Source organism: Taeniopygia guttata, chromosome 1, assembly GCF_048771995.1.
Source record: "Taeniopygia guttata chromosome 1, bTaeGut7.mat, whole genome shotgun sequence".
NCBI lineage: Eukaryota > Metazoa > Chordata > Aves > Passeriformes > Estrildidae > Taeniopygia > Taeniopygia guttata.
This window is the reverse complement of record NC_133024.1, coordinates 53,198,557-53,223,230: the sequence shown is the minus strand read 5'-3', so window position 1 is coordinate 53,223,230 and position 24,674 is coordinate 53,198,557.

Genomic DNA, 24,674 nt, shown 5'->3' with positions numbered 1-24,674 from the left:
CAACATGGCCCAGATCGGAAAAGTGTTAAGGCTGTCATGTTTGCACCTTGTCATATCCACTTGGCATGCCTAAGGGTCCCTGGAGCCACAGGCTCTGTAGCTCGCTGAACCATGACACAAACACTAAATTTAAAGGGATCTTGTTCCTCATTTGAGTCAATGTTCACATCAATATGGGTGAACACAATTAGAAAAGTGTAGAAGCAACAATATTAGTGCCCTGCTGTGATCCCCTTGGTGTGCCCTTTCCAGCCCCAGTATCCCTTGGATTATGGGCTGTCTGGTTCTCTGAACCCTAACCCACAGCACAGTGGAATCTTGGTGCTGCATCTGAGGTCCCCATCATTACAAGTGTTCCAGAATAGAAAATGTGGAAGCAGCAATGTTAATGTCTGTTGCAGACAGGTAAAGCCTTATAAATTAGGGCCTTGTTACTCTTGTAAAATCATGGTTCAGGACTGCTTCTTTGGCTAAATAGATGAGGACTATGGGAAAGTGACTCAGCTGAATTAGAGGTAGAAAAACAAGTTATATAACCATCACATATTCACATCATGGTGTACGGATGGTGGTTGGTTGAATTATGTTTGTAATGATTTAAAACTATGTAACTGATAAAGGCCTAACTACTTAAAAAGGCCCGTTTTTTGCAATAAATGGTCTTTCCTTTGAACTTGCTTGGGGACTCTGTGTCATTTTGCTTCGTACAGATGTCCTGCCGTGACCCACTTGGCACACCCTTTCCCGCCCCAGTGTCCCTGAAGCTGTAGGCTCTGCGGCTCTGTGAGCCCTGACCCTAATGTATTATTGGTGCTGCAGGTTAGTTCCCAATCAGAATGGGTGACCCAGACTTGGAAGTAATGGCACACTGCTCAGATGGGGAAGGGCTGATCTCACCCAAGATGTTCCAGCTGCACCCTTTTTGGGTTTCATTGCTATTTCTCAGCTGTTTAGATCAAGAATGTGCATCTTCATCTCTCTTGTTATGAAAAAACAAGTGGTCTAAGTTTTTCAGATGCTCATAGGAATGGAGTGACACAGCAGTCACAATTGTGAAGTCCACTGTCCTAGTGCCAGGCCAAGGCATCCCCTAATTGTCACTTTGATGCCCTCTTCCACACTCTTTTTGGCTCTTCCCTGGATCCTCTCCCATTGCCCCTGGAGTCTCCTGTGTTCAGAATCACTCCATCCATCTGCAGTAGTACCTCTCAGAACTACTTCCTATGTGTCTCACCAAGACCCTCTCTACCACATGTTCCCACAAGAGTCTGATTTTGTGATTTTCTTTACCCCTAGAATAAAATCTGTCTCCCTCAGTCAGACTCTTCAATTAAAATCTTAATTTCACTCTACTGAATAGCAGTGTTCTGCTTTATTACCGACTATCAGTGTCTGTCCACACCTGCTGGTACTTGTCATTCTTTGTGATATTTTAAATTATCTTCTTGTGACAATGCTGGATAGGAAACTAAGGGTCAGGTCAAGCTGAATGCTGCTGTGGCAGACCAGTGTGGTTTAAGGATTCAGTCTCATTTTTTGCTTTCAACTTATTGATTTTCCCAGTCTAATTTCAGTTATTTTCATAATTTGAGGAATCAAAAGGTAGCTGAATGTTTCAACTCTGCCAGATAACAGAAGAGGAATAAGCCTTCATTTAGTTGCCATTGCTGCTCATATTTCAAAATAAACTTGATAATATAAATGAGAATTGCTTACAATGTCTCTTAACTGCCACCAGTCAATAACTGGTACTGCCTAATTAATCTTAAATTTCTATTCTGTATTACAAGGCAACTTACTGTAAACAAGCAGAAAGATCAGAAGTTTGGGGTGGGTTTTTTAATATACTATCTAAAATATTTTCTTGTATTTACACCTTAAAAACTTCAAAACTTCTCTCAGTGTCAAAAGACAAGGGCAGAATTTTGGAATCTGAAATCTATTTAATATCAAGAAAATTATATGAATTGTAGAAAAAGTGTGGTCCTTAATATAATTTTCTTATATCAAGATCATTTTTTATCAAGAGCACTGTATACTAGATTATGCTCAGAGAGAAGAAATATAAACTTGGTTTTGTCTTACGTTCCCTTACTTTATGACGCCTATTTTGAATGGTTCTAACCTTATGCTGGTTTATATTTATGCAATATTTTGGTATTAACGTATGTGCTCATCCTTCTTTTGGGAACATTGGTAGTCCTTTCCATCCATTTAGAAGAGGCAGTGGTCTGTTTTCTAGACAAAGCAGTAACTGCAGCAATTTGAGGAGTTACCCCTTACACCAAAACCTACGAATGAAATTTCATTTTTTGTGTTGCATGGGTCAGGCTTACTAAGGTTTTCCTTTTCCAGAAGGAAAGTACCTTTGATTTTTCATTATATCAGTAGCAATGTGTGTGGGGCCTTTTTTTTATGCTAGTGCTATTTCTGGTAGTACCAGGGGCTCCTGATTCAAAAAATGAAGATCTTGTTATAATCCTTCAGCAACTATTCTATCCTAGTAAGGGGAAAAAAACTTGAATAAAACCACTTTAATAGTTTCTTTATCAGGGATAATTTTGTGTTTGTATCAAAAGAAAACTTATTATCATAGATTTACAGTGTTTACAAATACAGTATAATTTAAAATATATTTCATAAATATTAACCAGTATCCACAACACTCCATTACTATTAACTTTTTTTTTAAAAGCTATTTACATAATTTAGGCAAAATTTAGATGTTCATGAGGAATAACTTCAATAGCTTCATAATATATTTCATGCTGCAGACATGTTAAACAACGATTAATAGCTGATAGAAAATGCTATCAGTGTCATGTGAAATTAGTTGGAAAATGACTGTCAAGTGATGTTTGTTTGCAGTTTTCTATCCAAAGAGTGCATATATTTTGTAATTCTTGGACATGTGATTAGCAGCTCCACAGTCAAAATTTTTTTTATATTTATTTTCAGTTCTACATGAGGAATTGTGCATAGCTTAATGAAATATATATATTTTTTAACCACTGAAGGGTTATGAACCATGGATGTTCTTTCATGAATGTGCCTCAATTTTTATGTTATATTTATGATTGTGTATATAAAAAAATTAACTTCCAGCACCAAGACCTTAAAAAATGTCTTTCAAATCATCTTGACTTGCTTTCAGTTCACTTTTGTTCTCTGTAATAACTCACTCTTTTTTAACATGTACCAAGGAAACTGACTGTCAATCCCTGTGAAAAGAAATTCCGTATTTCAGAAAAAAGCCAAAAAGCTGAACACAAAATCTGTCTGGTAAAATTACCAAAGAAACATTAGAAGCATTTATTTGTACAGGTATATTAGTAAACATTTTGTTACAAAGCTAGCTATTGATTTTTCCTGGAAGAACACCAACATTTGCAGATGTTTCCCCGAGACACTCACATATATTTATTAAAAAGCAGCTTGCTTAGACATACAAGAAATGGGCAATTTCCTCACCCAACATTAATAAACTTAAAATCATTGCCTCAAAATCAAGCATCTAATCCAGACTACTCATCTAGGTCTGCATCTGTAGTAAATGTACAGATTCTAGTGTTTAGTTTCTTTTAAAAAAATTTTAAAGAATCTAATTAAGTCACTGTAAACTCAGACTATTGTCAATTTGGATGGCTTTTTCTGATCAGAGTTTTCTTTTCTTGGTCTTAAGCAAACAGTTTAGTATATGCCTAGACCCACAGCCCTGCCTGCTAAACCCTTTGGGTCCCAAACAGCACTAGCCTAAACCCCTTCTTTGTCTCTGTTAATATAATGAAAAAAACTAGTTGCAGAATTGTATAATGAAAAATTCTGGTGTGTAGTACTGCAGTTATTTCCTCATAAAGAAATAGACTTTGAGGGGCAAAAAAAGAAGGAGCTTCATGAAATAAGTTAGCAGTGCTCATAACTTTATGAAATGAAATAGAAAGGATAGTCATGACTGATCCAAACCTACTTCGATATTCAACACATAAAAAATATATTCTAATCTAGAATGCATTAATCTTTGAAAGATTGAAAAAATATACCTATTTCTTTTCTCCACCTTAGTAATAGTAGGTCAGATATTTCTTTTTGTTAAAACTAAAAAAAAATTGTATTTATAGTAGTTGCAAGATTGTTAAAGCACGTTAGATTTTTAAAATTATTATTTTTCTCTTAATTGTGCCAAAATTCATCCCTGTAATCTTCTGTTAAACCAAAATATTTATACTTTGTTTTAAAACAATGAAGAGAGTTGACTGGTGAGAGTTTCTAGAAAGTATTTGCTGGAAGATGCAGTTCTGCCACATGTAATGTATCTCTCAAATAACCTCTGAAAATATTGTTGTGAATACATAATTTAATACCTCAAGAGAAATTATTTCATGTATTATTAATGTATATGATGGTATTATAAGTCAACATGCATTAATTTCAACATTCTGCATTATGATATATGTATATGTGTGTGTGAGCATACATTTTATTTTTCAGCATCCAATCTTTCTTTTTTCAGTAATATTAAAAATCACATACAAAATACTGCATTCTGAATCAGGTTCAAAACAGTCTGGATTCTTTCAAAGTCGGAGCTTGTTTCTAAACACAAAAAACAAATTATAGATGAAAAGGATACATAAATAAAATTTATGTTTAGTTCCTGGAAAATGATATAGAAAAACACTGTCAAACTTTCTTAGTCACTCAAAGATACTTTAGACCCTAAAACTGAAGATCGTGAGCATGTACATATTTACCGCTGCAAATGTCTAGATAAAATACAACAACATGCAAAAGAGACTTAATGTATTCAGTATGCTTAGAACAAGCTGTACTTTGCATTTCATAACTCTGTGCTGTGTTATTTCAGTTACTTCACTTAAAATGAAAGGCTTTTGAATAAATTTTCAAGGAGAACATTTTCTAGGAGATAAGAAGACTGGACTGAAAATTTTGCAGTGGCATTCTTCACATCCCAGGTGATTACCACAGTCACCAAACCACCAGATATTTTCTTTAAAACTATGTGTTTCATATCTGCCACTGAAAGCAGGTACCTGTGAAGCTGGGAGTGTTAGAGAGACAGCACCAGAAGCAGAACATGCTAGAGAACAGCTGACTACATTCAATATGGTAGCCAAAACCTGTTGTATGTATAAGGTAGAGGTAGACTAAAGATTAAATTAGTATTTGTCTTACACATGGACATCACCAAGCCAAACCAGCACATTAAGCAATTCACAACTCTAAGACAAGATATATAGTGTCAGCAGTATATAAAATGTTATTGAAAAGGAGAATAGGTCCGCAAGAAGGGTTCAAAAAACTATATGCAAGCATATTAGTAAAATCTATGAAGGAATGTAGAGTAAGAAAAAACAGTATTTGGCAAAATGCTAAGAACTACAGGTAATACAAGATCAAATTTGATGACCTAAACAGGTAAGATCACCTCATTTCAGTTGAAGAGAGATCTGTGGAACATAAAACAGCAGTGAAGAGAGACTCAAGGTGGGAGAGAATTAATACTCCTGCTCAATTTTCAGCTTTCCTTGTCAAAGAGTTGCCAGGCATGGTTATCTTGATGTCAGAGAGCTAAGAGCTGTACCTATAAATTATGACTACGCAGTACCAGCTACATGTTGCTGCTCATTTAAGTTCTAAATCTTAAAGACACTTTATATATGTAGTAATAATAATTGGCAATGACCCAGAAGTAGGATTGTCACTGTTTATTGCTAATGAATAGCAACACAACAAACTATTATTCTGAGGTTTAAAGTTGGCCATATCTCTCCATCATGTCTATTAAGAGTGATTTCCAATTTCCTTGATGAACATTTGCATACATTATACACATACATAATGTCATAACACATGTATAATGCATATACAGTGGTTACAGGTAAAAATTTGCAGCATATATTCAGTTTTAGGGATTTCCTTATCATTTTAGAAGCCAAGCAGGGTGGAATCCAAGATCCAGGACAGCCCTTTCCAGATACAGCTCTAATGTTGCAAAGGATGAGTACAGATGTCACCTCTAGATGCTTCCTCCAGGAATTCATATTCAACACTTCATGAACTAGCACCCAGTCACAAAACCAAGGTCTTATGATGTAACTGTGGCTTTCTCTGTCCTACATGGCTAGAGATAATCATCTAAACCTGTCTCAGGAAAGACATGGATGCTACTATAGTGTTGCAGCATATGCCACAGCCAAGACAGCTACAACACACAGAGCATCACTAAGCAATTTCATAAAGCTTTAGGCATTCACCTATACAGAGTAACACCATACCTTATCAGAAGACCTCAGGCATCTGCCCTTCTTGTTCTTTAGCCCAGCCTTTTACACCCCTCATTGTTCATGGATTGCACCTGTGTGCCTTCTGTTCCCTTTGGTGGTTGGTCAGTGTGCCTGGGCACTCCAGGTCTCATTACCTTCAATGCTGCTCACCTGCCCTGCACAGCTGTGGCCCACTAGGGATGAGGCTTGGCCACAGCCGCACTCCCAATTACCACAAACTGTGTGCTTACATTATCATGCTGCTGTAGGTATCCAAGTAAATTTCAGACTGAAATCTCAGGTGTGTTGGTGTACCTCAAAATGCTGTGTTGGGAAAAGGAAAATGCACTGTTAATATGTGGGATTTACTGTTAGTTCAATTAATCTTACAGTGTTTTAGTCCAAATTATATAACCAATGTAGAAAAACCACACCCGTGCCAATTGAGTTGGATTTTTTACAGAAAAGTCTTTTTTGTATCCACTCCTTCTTTCTAATGTTATATTCACCTTCTCAGTGTACCTTTGTGTACTTTCTCAGAGCACAAAGCAAAGTTGCCAGCGTCTTTTTCCTGGGAGGAACAAGATGGTTGTGGTGAACGAGCTCTTCCGTGACTTCAGCTCTTTGCTTGCTAAGTTGTCCCAGGTAGACGAATGGAGAGAGAAGAGAAGGCTGAAAGAGGTTCCATAGTGGTGTATTTATTGGCAGCTCCTGTGAAGGGTTTCAGTGACAGCACTTGTGCCTAACTGGGCAGAAATGGGGGTTTGTATAGAGTCCAGGGGTTTTAGGAAATGGTCCAATAGTAAGGGTTGTTATTTGTTATCTCTCTATGGTCTTAGAGAGATAACAAAGGTCCAAAGGCGGAAGAGGGGCTACTTTGGTCCAGTCATCGTGACTTGGCATTTGTTATCTTAGTCAAGAGACCGCCAGGGAGGCCTTGCAGGGCCTCTGGCTGCTACAAAAATACACTTCTAAACCTTCATTTCTCCGTCAGTCTCTGCAAACTATTTAGGTAGGTCAAAATCACACAAATAATAAATTACAATTATTATTATCATTTTTTTATTCATTAACAGAGTGGCTCAGTTTCTCTAGGTGAATTAGGCATATGCTAAAACTGTTATGATTGCTCTTATTAATAGTACATTATTCTACATTAAACATCTATTTCCTCATTTAGTAAATGTGATGGGACACAGAAAATGGGGCAATGGTCAGAGGAGATGGATGTGTCATCTGATAAATGTTAATGAGAACACTGATTGCAATGAAATAAAGGTAATAAATCAAGAATATATATCCTCGTCTTGGCAGGTCATAAGCATATGTTTAATTTTAAGTACGTAATTCCACTGATTTTAGGAAGTTTAGATTACAGCCTCTTTTCTGCACCTTCCTTACTCTTCTAAGGGCAGGAAAAGCAGCTGACTCTACTTTCTGAAACTTATCCTACATTTTGTTGACAGCAGTAATGATTTGCTTGTCTTTGAGACAACTAATCCAAAGGCTTCAACAATGTCATATAGAATGCAGAAAAGGCCAGTGTTGTTCTGAGCTCCAGCAGTAATTTTGAATGTATTGGCTTTCTACCAGCTCCTAGAGACTCACCGTTCTCATTTTCCAAAGATACGTTAAAGGTTTTGATATTTGAATGTGCCTGAGTATGTCTGCTGGGACATACTTCAGCTTTCAGGTGATCTCTGTGCTTTACATTTAGTGCATTTTAAACTGCAATGAACAAATTTATGGATTAAACCTGGACCTTGGCCTGGTTAGATTGCACATACTAAATGAATATGAATAAAGGAACTAGCCAAGTAGTCAAATAGTCAATTAGTACTTAATGGCAATTCTTTTATGGCAGTACTTTTAAATAATGCTCAGTCCTAATGTAGTCTAGCTCTACATTCATTTTAACTAGAACTAAACATAGTTTTTGGAACATAAATAAAGCAAAATAATTTTTTTTCTTCTTTGCATCTAGCTAAAAAATTTTCTTATGTTTCTGTGCAAGTAAGGAATAACTAGCACTAGAAATTTAAGTGTAATATTTATCCAAAGGAGATTGGAGTATGGGTGGAAAGCATGACTCTTCTGTATTGACATTAAATGTCTCTTGAGTCAAGAATAACAGTGGGACATAAAACTAATGCATAAAGAATAAGACTTAACAGTTACTGTTTTCCTTATTTATAATGGCCTTTTTTTATCTTCCCAAAGTATTCAGGATCAGTATTTTTAATAATGGCAAATGTTTATATTTGGTACTTAAATAGTCTGCATGAAACCAACTAACTTTTAGAACTCTAGAAGTCTGTAGATATATAAATATTTATATATTAACATATTAAAAATATATGCATCCATATTTAAAAACCCTCATGCACATTTTTGAACAAACAAAAAAGTCCAGCAGTTTTCCTCACTTTCTGGATCTCCACTAAACATCTCTAGAAACTCAGAAGACAGTCTCAGTCTTGGGGTATACTGCATGAAAACTGCCTGAGGAACTATCAGATTATAAGAGGGGGTACACATCAATATGAGGTTTTTCCATAATTCTGTGGGTTTTGAGTCAGTGTCGCCTTTAGTTTAAGTACCGAAATCTAATATTTATACTGTGCCCAGAGCCAGCCATACTAACACTGAGCTGAGCTCATACCTACTATTTGGAAAACTGGAATCTAACTATAAATCTTCCCATCTCTCTCTGACAGTGTATTTCAGTAGGATAAGTTCTTCCTACTTTGTACCTGTACATATCATGAGTAAAAATTCTGGATTTATTTCTGAGACAATTATTATACAGATGACTCTTTTAGAAGTTGATTACAATTACAATTTATTTTTCAGCATTTTCCTATCAGTATTAAAATTGATACTTTTAGGTATGCTTTTTCATTTTTAACAAATCCTTCTACCAGAAAATAAAACTAAATACTTTAGAATTTTTATGCTGTCAACCTTAGAGCTGCCTTCTAATAACATTAACCATATTAAAACAAAAATAAACTAGAAAGAATTTAACTTTCACCATAAGGTGCTCTAGCATCAAAAATGACTAGCCATGGAATGCAGGAAAAGGAGCCCCTTCTGATAAATGGTGGAAAAAAAAAAAAGAATCCAACCTTTGCACTGCCCCTCTGTATTAAATGTGGGTGGAAAATAAGACAATGGAAAATAGAGGTTTGGTCTTGCAGAGGTCTGAACAGCTTCTAAAGGTGCTATGGCCCTTTGGCCATTCAACACAATGGATTTAAGAGAGGTCCTATAAAAGGGTTCTTGGCTGAAAATATTGTATTTCTAAAGGTTAATGGCAAGCCAACTCAAGATAATGATTTTTTTCTTAATACATCTGTTCCAAAACAGCCTGTATTTGATCTCTGTTATTCTCAGAGCCCCATGAACAGCACGAATCCGTGCCCAGGGTATTCATTCACAATGAATACTCTAGCCACAAAAATGCATTGCAAAAAGTAAATTTGTTTTTGTTCTTTTGTTTTTCTTTTCATTTTTCTTCCTGTTTCAAAAGAAAATCTCACAGGTATGAACACTAAACAATGGCAAATTTTGTCCCCTCCCACACAGAATCTCAAACATCACTGCAAAGAAATGTTTGACTCTTGCTTTATCACCACAAATAGAATATGGCTGAATGAGAACACAACCAATGCAAATCTTTTCAAAACTGTATCAGTGTTTTCAAGTCTAACAATGAGATCAACAGGAGGAGCTATGGTAGTATTATAAACAATGTCAATGGTGACTGATTTTATCTCATCATCACAAGTAATCCCCACATGCTTTTCTAATTTTGCCACTCTTCACCAGCGTGTAGGGTCAAAGAATCACTTGCTCTCAAAATTCCTGTAGTAATGTCGTTTGGTTTGGTTTTTCCTATTTGAATATAATACTTGGTAGGAACACCAACAACCTGTTTTTCCTTAGTTATAAATTTAACATGCATAGACATGTATTCATAGCTAGGATTTTTAATCCAGGTAGTGCAATTTATTATTATTTCGCAATTAAAATTGGTAGAATTTGTTTGGTTTTGTTTTAATTTCTTTAAGCAATGTCTGTATTTGTTTAGAAGCAAGAAACAGCATGCCTGTAGTGTTATAGATGAAGTTTAAGAGGTTTGAATTTTTTATTCTGTTTTTATTTTGATATTTTGTTTTTCTTTTCACAGAAATAGCTTTTAGACCAGAGTTTACATTTAGTGAATATATGTATTAGCAGCAATTAGACCCAACTAATTATCTTATCACAGAGGAAAAGGTTAAAATTAAGTTTCTTCATTGGACACCTGCTGTGGAGATAATTAAGTATCTCTATGGTTTCTTTCATTACTGCATTCAGTAATAGCTAAATACCATGGAAACTAGCCATAATCAGACATGATTTGAGGAGCTATGATGCGGAGAGAAAAGATAGAGACAAACAATATATTCAGAAGGAGGTTCTAGGGCCTAGATTTTTTGTCTTAGATGCAAACTCTCTTGGGTAGAGCTCTGGAGCTAGCCAAATAGTAACATCATCAGGTAGGAGCACCTTAAAACACAGAGACAAGAATATTCTCTAAAGGTGCCTTGGGTTACAGTGGGGGGGATTTTTTTCTGTCATGTCTTACTCTATTTCTCTGTCCTTTCCTGATAATTAGTCCAGTTACAGTATCATTGTCCATACTCTTGTGGTGTTGTTCCAAAATACTTTTACTTCATGCCTATCTTTATATTACTAGTTTCTAATTAAACTTCCCATTTTCCCTGGAGAACTGAACTGAGATGAAATTTGCTATAAAAATATAGTTTGCCATCTATTACAGACTTTTTCCAATCCCATAGTCATCTAATATGCATTGACTTTAAACTCTTCAGAAAAATACCAATCTGCTATACCTACATTCAGCTACCAAAAATGATGCAGGTCTCACCAATTATAAGATTCCTGAATGGCATATTGAGATAGGCAGAAGTTTTTTGCATATTTCTAGAAAGTGAATCTTCATGCGTTAACCCAAGCCTCAAAGTTAAATACCTGAGGTATTTTTCTGATAGTTTTCAAAGGCACCAATGTCTTTCCTTTTCCTGAGTAATCAAAACATCTGTGATAGCTTGCTTGCTACACAAAAAATTAAAAATTATACACCTAAAAATTGTTGAAGTCAAGTTTCTAAAGTGTGTGTACTGAAACTTGCCTAGAACAGTGAGAACAATGTAGCACCATTCTAAGCTGATCTTTATGTCTCCAGCATTAATATATATGAAAACAATAATAATAATAATTCACCAAAATTGCTAGAAAAAATATTTTCAGGTAACCATAATGCTACCTGATAGCTTCAGATTGGATTCTGCTTATTTTACTTCCTCATTATTATAACTATGTTCTTAAAATGAGGATGAAATCATGAAATATTTTAGGCTAGAAAATATCTTTATGGTTATTGGATCTAAATGTAGACCCAACACTGCCAAGCCCACCACTAAACCAAGTCTCTCATCACCACATATACATGTCTCTTAAATACCTCCAGGGATGGTGACTCAACCGCATTCCTGGGCAGCTTGTTCCAATGCTTGACAAACCTTTCCATTAAGTAATTTCTCCTCATGTATTGTCTAAAGCTCTTTTAAAGCATCTTGGGGTAATTTTCCCCTGTCCTGTTGCTTTCTATTTGGGAAAAAGAGACAGACCCCCACATCACCACAGCCTCTTTTTAACTAATTGAAGAAAGATTGTTGAAGAGAGTCATAAAGTCCCTGAGCCTCCTTTTCTCCAGCCTAAACAACCACAGCTGCCTTAGCTGCTCCTCGTAAGACCTGTGCTCCAGACATTTCACCAGCTTTGTTGCTCTTCTTTGAATCAGCTTCAGCACCTCAATGTCTTTTTCATGGTGAACACCAAGCATGGGATTCAGTCCAAACTGAGTAAAGAGTTCAGGAAAAATCTGCAAGTTTCAGGGTACAAGTGAATGTAGGATTAATTAATTACACTTCTACAAATATAAGACACCAAAGTTCAGTTCTATAATTTAAAAAAAAAAAGTCCTCTGATATTTTTTTATTGTCAGTCCATCATAATGATTTAAAATGAATAAAAAGGAGAGACCTTTGGAATTTTTCACTGTTAGTTAAGGATAACTTTGCATAATGCTTAAAAAAAAAATCACAACCGAACATAATCTCATTAGATTTGCAGTCAGAAGCAATTCCTTAAAAAGATTAAATATAGCCAGAAGCTACAGTGTGATATAAATTCCATTGAAGACAGATAAAAACTAAGGTCAAAACTTTCAAATCTTAGTTTCTAGGGCAGATGCCTATAAAATTTTTACATCCAAAAGAAAGTTACTTGTTTTTCAGTACTGCTCCACTAATTTTCCAAATTCAAAATAAAGTGAAATTCAAAATAAAGTGAAATGACCAGCTATGATGTCAGTTAAGTTTCGATTCAGAGTGCATAGTTTTAGTGGCTCCTTTTTGTAAAAATTCACAATAATACAACATGATTTTTATATACTATATAAATTGGACTCAAAAACCAGGATATCAGTTTAACACCTTATCATCTGTGTTTAATGGCCAGCACCACTACTACTTGTTAAAATTGCACTTTATTGAGTTTGATAATCACTGTGATAAATATGAGAGTCCCAATTATATTCTCACTATCAACCTTTCTATCCACAAACTCTTACATAAATTTTGAAATTAACAACTCCATATAATTGGCCTGATGTTCCCTCTTTCTGAAATGGTAGCTGGTCTTGAATCATGCAGAGATACCTGAATTTCTTCAGAATTAAATAGGTCTGTTCATGAAAGCCCCATGGACATGCCATTATGGTCTTACATGCAATGAAGTGGTTTAAAGTAAAATTATAATCTGTCTGAAACAATACCTTTAGGATACATAATTTGATATTTTCATGTTACTGTTAATAGATATTCATATGCCTGTATTTAACACCTAGCTTAAAAAAATCTTGCTCTTCTACAGAGGCCATAGACATCTACATTGGAGCTTAGGAAGCAGTAAAACAAAACAGTCCAGATGTCATAATTCTTAAGCCTACAATGCATCTGATACTTCAATTCTACAAGTGGTTTAAATTTTGACTAGTTTTTACCCTGACTTATTTCAGTTTGTTCTCAGAAACAGGGCTCCTGAGAATAACAAACATATAGCTACTAGATCAAAATGCATGTATCAGAGATGACGCTCTGATCCTTACACAGGACAAACATCTCCTGATGAATGCTCTAGATCATGTGTAATGTGTGACAGCCATCACTATTTTAGGAACTCTCAGCTGCAGCACTGCTATGAGATTCAGACTTTGCCCAGTGAAAAGTGAGTAAGAGAGATACATTATACAGCTGAAAGCCTTGAGTGAAGTTAGTAAGCATCATAGCAGATGCTATGATGAGGTAGGTAGTCATGAATAATTACCCTATCCAGAGGAATACAGCTCTGGATAGAGTAAGAATTAGCCACAAAAGAATTAGCCTTCATAATTTTGAGTCTTCTAAAATATATTGTCAGAAAGAAAAGGAAATACAGAAAATCTCAGTAGAGTTTATAGCTACTCCATACTTCAAGCATTTCAATCTCAGTTCTAATTTTGTTTTGTTCCAATAGACTGGGTTCACAATCTTGACTACACACTGCCCTTCTATTTTTCTGTAAGTCTGTAATTTGGGGTTTGTGTTTTGGGGTTGCTTGGGTTCTTCCTTAATAATCAGGTGATGCAAGTAACTTAATAACATCTTCATTCTTTAAACAATATCTGCAGTGAAACCGTGGCAGCTTTCAAACATTTTTGTATGAACCAATGAAAGGAATTTCAAAGAACAAAGACAGATTTTCCGTGATGAATTACTGTTGACTGGTTCTATCAATAGGTATGCTCAGCTCCTACTGGAAGATCCTCTAAAGTCTTTTAAATTGAAAGGAAATTATTCTGCTACATGTTGGGGGTCATTATCAGTTCCTACAAGAACAAAGAATCTTAGTGTGTTTCTACTTTGAAATAAAGCTACAAGGATAGAAGTACAAGTCTTATGTTTCAATTAATGAAAACAAACATGTTTCCTGGGGGAAAAATATAATCAATCTCTGACTAAAGAAAAAGAAGGAAAAAAATTGCAAATTTTCAGTGCTATAGCTATTATAGGACACTTATATCTGTAGTCATTCTTCATTACCTGCTTCACGTTCCGAAAGGGCCTTATTAATACAAAATTACCAAACTACATCGAATTACATCAATTTTCTCTGGAGTTCTGGAAATTTCCTTGTAAATAAACTGGTGAAATAGAAACAGGACTTTTAGCTTCTGCTTTTTTATTATGTAAAGCATGTTTTGTCATTTTACTAAGCACACTAAACAAAGATTTCTAGACAGTAGTTAATCCACTCCCCCTATTATGATTCAGAATTTTGCTAAATATGCTACTCAAGTTGAAAAAAAAAGCCAAGAATTCATGTTTTCAGACGTCTTTGCTATAATAGTGAATAGTTATTATTATAGAGATCACTTTACTGGTATTTCCAATAATCTTTCCCAATCACTAATTGAATTTTTTAATGTCCTTGCATAGGAGAGGACCTTAACTCAGATATCCTTCTTCTTGCTTTTGAGGACTGAGCACATGTAAGGATATGTGAAGCAAAAAATTAACAGTGTAAAAAAGTGTAAAAGATGAAGGACATTATAATTTGATAAGCAATTATCTGACAAACTTTAATTCTAGCCTAGATAAACAAAAAGTAGGGCCTTTCATGAGTTTTAGATGAAGATGTTCTGGATGGCTTCCTGAATGGCATTTTAAATCTTTCACTCTTTTGAAATAAATTGGCTAATTGTAAAGATGCACAGTAATGTATTGATTGAAATCATTATTAACTTACTACTATTGGGCTGGCAGGAAAGGGGAAAATTTATAATGACTGAATATTACATTTGGGTAAACAATATCTGTGAAACTGCTGAACTATTTGAAATGGGGTGTATAATTTTAGCTTCTTTTTGTTGTTAGTGGTGGGGTTTGTATGTCTGTTTTATGTTGTTGGTTTTTAAATTCTCATTGCAGAAATGCATGGGAGGTTTAAACATAATCAGAAAAAAAGAAACATTTCTATTAACTATGAACTTCGGTCTCTTCACAATCTATTATCAGCCAATGACTGATAATAGAAATTAGTCCTTTTTTTTATATAAGCAGGTATCACAGTGCAACAGCAATAAATTCTCTTGAAAATTCTTATGTTTTTCAAGTTCAGAAATAGTTGAGCAACTTTGAATCTTTTGTCTTTAATTCAAACCTCATTAAAAGCAAAAGCTTGCCAGTTTCAATATTATGTATCTTATCACCAAGTATAGTCATGGAATGTTATGTATGTAATCCTACAAGTATATAGAAGAGAAAATGAGATTACTCAAATATATTCTTTCACTTCAGAAAAACTCACATGAATATTACATATACAGTTACATCCATCCCTTGGAAATAATAAGATTACAAGCACTCTACTCCAAGGATAATAAGAAAAAATTACTCTACATGATTATATTTCTTAATTCATTGTAAAAGACAAGAGAGAACATTATATTTTATAATAATAAAAATGCATAAGTGTCACTAATAATTCTTCATGAATCAGCTCTTGTAATGTGTTATCAACATATATAAGGATAATGAAACTTCCTTTTATTTTACCAGCCAAATTGGAAAATATATTTTAAAAAATAGATAAATTTTAATTATGTGGGAAAAAAAGAACATGAATTAATTTTTTTATGCTTCTACTAACTAGGAGATATATATTTTTTATTTTTTTGTTTATTTGCCATTTCCTCAATGAATTAGCTAACCTCTTCCATCTAACTCAGGTGGTATGAGTTTTTTCCTGATGCAGTATTACCTATTACAAAGACTATACAATATCTGTTTTCCCAGAATACAACAGAAATAGTATAATAAAAATAAAATTTAATTCTTACAATGTTAAGCTTTTTTCAGCTTTCAGTTAGTTCAGCATACAATCTATTAAAATTTTTCTCAGGACCAAGTAACACACATGAATTCAGGTTGTTTGATTGTTGATGCCTTTTTAGGCCGATTTTCCCTTCAGATACAGAAACACAGAAATGTACATTTCAGTGTACATTTCAGCTGCATTTTATCCTGATAGAAGGAGAATTATCAACATATTTTGCAAAATAAGAACAAACATTTTATCAAAGCTAGGAATTAGCAATTTGCTGTATTGTACATAAGAGACCTAAAATGTCAAAAATATACCAATATAACTAAAATAACTTCTAAAAGGAAGTGTAGATTTCATGTTGGTAATAGCTGTAAGTCTTTAACACTGTCTGAACTAGGTCCTTCACCATTTCTGTAAAGATCATACAAAGTTCATGCAAAAAGTATAAAAAGATGGGCATTTATCTTGGCAGAAACTAATCACAGGAAATGAAACTACTAAAGGAAAACCAATTATACATTTTTAGATGAGATAGTTCTTCTGATCATACAATTGCCAGGTTTAAATAATAACTATGGTATATCAAGTTGGAAATCAAGCTTTTTTTTTCTTAGAAGAAAAGGTAAGATTGCAATAGTGTCTCTATTCTTTTTCAGGACCTAAAACCATAAAAGTCACAGGAAGAGGAGTGATTTAGAGATTCTGAAGACCATTAGTTTTGCCAGTGTGACTTCCTAAAATATATCTGGACATTTGCCTAAATCAAATAGAGGGTGGAAAGGTTAAAATGTTCTGCAAGATATGCTAAAAGGCCAGTCAATTTCTGTGGTTAACTGCAGAATTTAACTGACACATGAGCCAAAACATAAAGTTATTGTAGCTGAATACCTAATCTGGTAAAGATCTGGCACTCTAAGGTGCAATCAACAGAAGCCCAGTAGATTAGATAAATTGCAGAAGGTGATGGGATAACTTTCAGACCTTAGCTGGGAGCACAAGAGATCAGCAGAGTGATGCAAAAAAAAAAAAAAAAAAAAAAAAAAAAAAAAAAAAAAATTCAAACAACCAAGCAAAAAACCATTCAAAGAGCAACAAGCAGAAGCCTCTATTGATAAATTCACCAAAGAGGTGATCTCGCTTAAGAGCTGAACTGCTTGCTAAGATTGCCTGTGGCTGGGAGCTTGCCTGAGGGATCTGGATAGGTTGTGCTTATCAGACCAGTGCTGTCCGGGACACCTATGACAGCCAGGGTCGGATGGACCCCGGGACCCCCAGGCCATAATATATTTTTATGTACGAGAGTACAGAAATAATTAGGCCACAGAACAAGCAAAATCCCTAATTTCTCCTCGAATACTCTTAAAATATCTCTAAATGTTTCCTTTATATTTTTTTAAGTGCAAACATTATTATTAATAACTTTTTTGTAAAGGTATACAAGCATCAAAACACATACTGTTTTCCTTACAAACTATATATAAAATGTCTGTTGCTCTTTAAAGCTTGAAAGAGAACCTTCATTCATTATACATTATTTGGTAACCCAATCCTATGACAATATTCCCCACTGAGAAGCAAAGGTTGGCAGTGGAGGCTAATAAAACTACACTTTTTTTACTCATGTCTCTAACCAGATAAATTCTAAATCCACATTTTAATCGAGCTTAATGAGGTTTCACACTGTGTATATGCTCTGGTTATACCACTGTAATTAGCACCAAGGCATTACTCACTCTTGTCTTCATGTTTCATTTTAGCCTTTTTAAGAGGTCCTGCTACTTTTTTGCTTCATTGCTCTGCTTTATTGAACATTATATGACATAGTGAGCAATTAAGTTTATTTGTGGAAGAAATTAAATCACAAAAAGGGCATTAATGGTCAGGCTTAAATCCATAAAAGTAGGGAAACTGAAGTTAATGTTTAAATGATACTTGTTTTACCTCCTTATGCCTAAGAAGGACTCCGGGTATAATAATCAAGTGCAATATACTATGAAGTATTCAATTTCATGTATTCTTTGTGTCTCGAGAGCGATATACAATGTGGAGGAAAAATGATAATATTTACTCTAAAATTAAGCATTTCATTTCATTGGGAGTCTTTCAAGAGCTCCGTATTTTACTGATTATAGTTTTATCTTTTTAAAGATAACATTAAAAGAGTATATATCTATATATGCAAATGCATTGAAGCAGCTTTGATTTAAACTATGATTCGAATATTTTTATCAGTGTATTTTTATGCGGGCAGTAAAATATTTCAAAGATATTAGTCACAAAAATCCACTCATAATGGATATAAGCAATGTCCTCAAAAGCACCCCATGCAGACACTAGAAATATATATTTTTGAAGTGTTCCTTAAATTCTACACCAAAAAATTGTTTTAAGTGATGTGAAAAACAGAAACTGTGTTAAGTTATACCAAGAAGATGTATTTCACTGTATCTAGCCTTGAATAGGAGAGTAGCAAACAAAATTGTATCTTGTTCTAAATTAAATCACTCTTAAAGGTGAAAAAGTGATTGTCTACAGGCTCAAATATACAAAAGCTTTTCATTTAAAGTACAAGGCTATGTTTATTTATAGGCAACTTATATTCAAGAGCATGCTACAGCAATTTGTTTGACAGTTGTAACAAAAATTTTATGCATTAAAATATCTTGTAAATGCATTTAGCTAAGATGAATCCTTATTCTTCTTTGCAGGTAAATTCCCAGCAATAATAAAATAGTGTGAAAGGGCAATTTAATTGAGGAAATAAATGGTTTTTTTTTATTTATGACCTTTATTTAATCCCAGAATAAGCACATACTGGTTCAGATATTCTGAGAACTGAGTCTTTCAGAGTACCCCTATTTGATAGTCTTTATGACAATTCATTGATCTTACACAAATAAACTATTTTCAGGGAATATTGCTCCCCAAAAATCTGAGAAAGATAAACTGAAGACTAGAAAAGAAACAAGCAAAAAAAAAAAAACCAAAAACCTACTGAAGAAGTCATGACCATGAATAGCCCTAGAGCAACACAGCAAAACCCAATAATAATTAGGTATAATTTTGTTGGTGTGGAATAGGGAATCTTTTGATAAGAGTTATTATCACTTTCTCTGACAGAACATCAAATCAGACCTCTTTTTGAATCTGTCCAGATCCATTCGTTGAAGGATTATAAAAGTTACAAAGACAAATATGTAGGAATCCAACTATTATTGGAATATTACCTCAAACAATTGTTTCTTTGTGGAGAGAAGCCTCAAAGTCAATAAGAAAACATAAAGACTTTCAAATTACTTTACCTATTCCTCTGTACATATTCTTCCCTTATGATACCTAAAAGTTTATTTCTGTTTCCCCAAGTCCTGCCAGAAGCTGCTTTTCACAGAAACATCTCTTCTTGACCTACATGTTTAATTAGGCATTAAATTTTTCAGTATCTAATATGTTCTTTTACATGGAAACTTCTGTTTCTTAGTACATTCAGTTAATCATAAGGGAAGGACTGATTTACCACTTCTTCAATACTATCAAGCTTTTCTCTATTCACTAAGTAAATAGTAAAAGAAGAGCAAACAGTGTAAGTAATGTCAACAATCCCTTCTGAAAAGGTTTCAGTGCCATGAAATACTTCTACCTTCAAATGATGGTTCTACCTTTTGCTTCCTAGTCTTTCTCCATAGTCAAATAAAAATATTAACACCATTTTCAAAATACTCTTAACTGTTAGAGAATATTTGCAGAAATTCAATAATGGTTGTCAGACTTTTAATTCAGTGTCAAATGCTCTAGAACAAGAGCATCTGGACAACCTACAGTGCTTGAACTAGGATATACAGGACAGTGCTTATGTGAACTTTTATGTCTTTTTTATGGATGGATTGACACCCTTGCTGAAGTGTTACTAAGCAGACTACTTGGTCTATGCACATCATAAACTGGATTATGGGTGATATCAATTTTAATTTTCATGTCTTTACAGCTTTTATTAAAAGTAGAGTTCTTAAATCAGAAATCTCTTAAAATTCCATCTTAGGTAAGTTGTCTCAACATATTTAAAGGGGTGAAAAAATATCTTTTTGTTCTTCGAGCCTGCTATCATTAGAGAAAAGTAGTATCACCACAGGAGAAAAGAATAGAAAGAAAGGAATGATTCCTTTCAACTTTATATTGTAATTTGCAGTTATGTATAATTATATTGACCATCAATAGTTTTAAATATGTTAATAGTTTTGATTTTGTTCTTAAAAGGACAAGAACTTGAACTTTTCCTCTCTACTGCAACTGTAGATTAGAATGACGGAACATTTGCTCTGCAACTGATATATAACTTCTTTCTAGTTAATTGCTCACAATAGAACTTGGGCAGAAAAGAACAATCTCTTTCCAAAAAAGCACTTTTCCTAAATTACATTTCTGTTATGTAATGACAGAAAAAATTTCACCTCACTCTCTGAATATGACACACTGTGAAGGAAAGAATCTGTCACTGTGATAAGAGTCATTGAGTAGCAGTGACTCACTGAGTAGCAGTCTATAATAAATATCTATTTCCTCAACCTTCTTCCTAGAAATCTCAATATTTCCTTAAGCATCAATGAATATACATTAGGAAAATCTAAAAATTCATTAAACAACAAAGAAGGGGAAATAGCCATGAAAAAATATATTGAATAACGGGGTTTTTTCTTTTTTTTTTCTTCACTTAATGTTGTTTGACCCCTTGCAAGACAGGAATTGGTCACATTGGAATATTCAAAGTATTTGATCGAATGAAGATTTGATTGATAATAGAAATTTTTACTTTGCAATCAACAATTAACATTTTCTATCATGCATCAAAAGATCATACATATGTTCACATTTCACCTAGTCAGAGACAAAATGACTCTTGTAAGATCTATTCAGACTAACCAGTTCCAAATAGGCAGGATTAATGCTTCTTGTCAATTAAATGCTTCTCTACTTAGAATTCCCCTATGGATCAATGCAGTCACTCTGCTTTTTTTGATATTTGTATCCCATGTCAAGGCTAATAGGAAAACCATCATGCAGATAGCAGAGAACGTTTTGTGGTATTAGGTATTAATTAAGCAAATCATTCAAAACCAGGAAATAAGCTTTACACTGTGGAGCCTAAATAGTCAAAATACTCCTTTCACTAAAGATAACATTGAGAATTGCTTGCTCTTCATAGACAAAGTGATGTTATATTAGTGTGGTAGAACATTGCTGACAAAAGCAAAACTAGATTAAGTGACTTAAAGTTGAAATGAGAAAAAAATCAATCTTGAAATAATGTGTATTTTCCTAGCTGTGATGGTAATTAAATACTGGAAAAACTTCCATGGGAGGCAACCAGCGCCTGCAGTCTTTAAAATTAGCTGAGCTGTCTTTAAATATATAATTATTTACTGAAGCCTTTCAGATATATGTTATGTATGAGATGAACTTGAAAAGACAGCAATGGAGCTGAGTGTTCAGAATGGCCATCTCTGTCACTGAAATTTGTGATGATATAAGGCAGTTGTTCATGTTTTTCTTATTTACATTTGAGGATATCAAGATAGTAAATCTTGCATTTAATATTGGCATATCTATGCATAAGTATGACTACAAGCCAATTTCAAATTATGTGTTTTGAGGTTATGTTCTCCCATCCTGTCTTCTCCTTTTAGACTTGAAGACTGACACAGCAAATTTTCATATTTTTCAGTTCTCTACTATGAACATAAGAAGTAGGGTATATAATGTGACAGAGAAAGAGCAGACCTGTTCGCTTAGTACACAGAATCCTTGACCACTGGCTACCCTATTTTGCCCACCAGCTCAAGCATGAACATATTTTGGACTGGAAAAACACTTTTTTTTTTAGATGCAAATCAAAAGGGACTTCAAGAAAAGTTCATCTTTCTATGCATGGAGGTATGATTTAACTGGTAGGATAACACAGGCATTCATATAATAATCCTGGTATGTTTTATGTAATCAAAATTTCTTCTCTTCTTACAAGTCCCCAACATGGACATCAAGAGAATGATATTGTTGTGTCTTGTGGTCCCTTCCTGAGACACAAAGTCTACTCCCCTCACAACTGAAAGGCTATTCTACTAATGAAGTACTGTTCTTTTTTAGAATATTTAGGTGAAACTTCATGGAAAGGGTCACAAAAAAAATCAAAGTGAATTATTTTTGTACCACATCAAATCTGGGAAAATGTGGAATTTTTTCTTTTTTTCAGTTCAGCACTTAAAAATATGTAATCACATAAATTACATTAACTCATTTATGTGCCATTTGCATGCATAATGGGAGCTAATCTTACATTTAAATATTAAAGTGGGTAAGAACCAATTTAAAAAAATACCTGTGGAAATTAAGGATTGATTTAGTGGACTGGCAGAACACTACAAATATTTTAAGTAATGTTTCGTGTCATTTAAGTTTGGATTTTTCCATTTGAAACATCTCCAGAAATCCATGGAATAATAAAGCCGCTGTTTAAAACATATAGCAGTAAGAAGACACTCTGGCAGTGCTATGATCCTTGTGATTAATTAGGCCTGTTTTATGAGAATCTTCCTTTGCATGAACAAAACAGACTGAGGTTAGTCTACATGTTTTCTCTGTAAGAGAGGAAAAGGACCAAAAGGTTCTCTCTGGATTTATCCTGGAATAAAAAAAATAATCTGGGCTGCATAATTCAGCAGAGAAATGAGTCATTCTTTTGGGAAGAACTCACTCCTTATCCTTAATACAGTACTTATATAGGCATGGAATTGCATAATTGCATAAACTTTATAAATGTGTGTAAATGAATAATCAAAATCAGATAAATAAATAAATAAATGACAAAATAACCCAAAAAAGAGCAAAGGAGAGGATTAAAAACCACAATCTTAAGAAAGTTGCTAAAAGATTGCTCTTAAACAGCAGACTTGGTTTGTAAATGTTAACGTCTCCTACAAAAGTTAAAAGCAGAAATATTTTAATCAATCATCCTGCTTTCAGGGACTATAGCAAACAGTTTCTCCAAATTTGTTTAGAATATGACTGTGATCATTGTTGGCTGCTAGGCGAAGTATTTTTTAAGAGTTCAGAGCACAAGAAGTAGCAACAACAGTCATGAAAGCACCAGGTGTATAATTTCTTCTCAAGATGAAAAAAAAGGAGTAATAACACAAACGGTATTGCAGACTCTCTGCACAGGTTTTCATTTTAAAGACAATAAGATTGAATACCTACAATGTTTTCACACAAGTATTGCCAGCAAAGTTTTTATTTAAACTGAAACAGTTGTCAGCACAAAAATTAGTGCTAAAATAAACCCATATTTATAATTGAATATTCTCTAAAATGTTCTTTATATTTTCAATCCATCTGATTACTTTAGTCTTCATTGCCTCCAAATACTCATAAAATTGAGTTATACAAGAATATGCATTCATAGAAAGACATATAAATTCACATATGAGGGCACCTTTGCCGGAAAAAGAAATACAGGGAAAAATGGAAGACTTGCAATGTCTAGGATTAATAGGAACATTCATTTAACTCCAATTATGCCAACCCTTTCCATTGCCATCCATTTGTCTCCTGCCGCGTGTTTCCAGTTTGCCAAGTGCCTGAAGGACAGCTCTGTGTGTCTTGCACCTGACTCCACAGCTGGCCGTGTCTCCTGAGTGCCCTTTGGGTGGCAGATGTTCTGACTATGACCTGCAGGTACGGGAAGTTCCATTTCTACCTCTAGTGCAACTTGAAAGATACTCTTTTTGGGTTTTTTGGTTTTGGTTTTTTTTTTTTCCTGTCTTTACAGAATTCTTTGGCTTTTTTCCTTGAAATAACTTTAAACAGAGGTCTTGGCAGGCGGGGAGAGAGTGCAGATCTGAGATCTTTTTAACAGAGGACAGTGACACAGAGAGAGCGAAGTGAAATGGAGGAGGGCAGGTGGGCAGGTTTGAGTGAGCTGAACTGCTGCCTGCTCTAGGGACATATCTCCCTGCTGCTGTTGCTTTAATGTCCTAAGATGATATAGATGATGATAACTTACTTGTTTTGAATGCCAATGTGTATAAACATTCAAAATCAAAATTGTTTCTTCAGAGGCACACAAATGAGGACTAAATGCAGAGATCTACTTTTAGGGAAGGGATATATATTTGGAGTTATACCTTTCTTACAAAGGCATTGCTACTTAGGTATCCTAAAGAGTGTTCTTCTTACGTAATACAAACTGATAGTAAAGGATTATCACATACATATCAGAAATATCAGGAAAAAGTATTGAAAGCACTAAAATGTTGAAAGACTTCCACTTGGAAAAGCAGACAAGTGATTCAAAGATTCTTGAACTCCCTACACATTTTCTTGCAGGATGAAAGATTTTTTGTA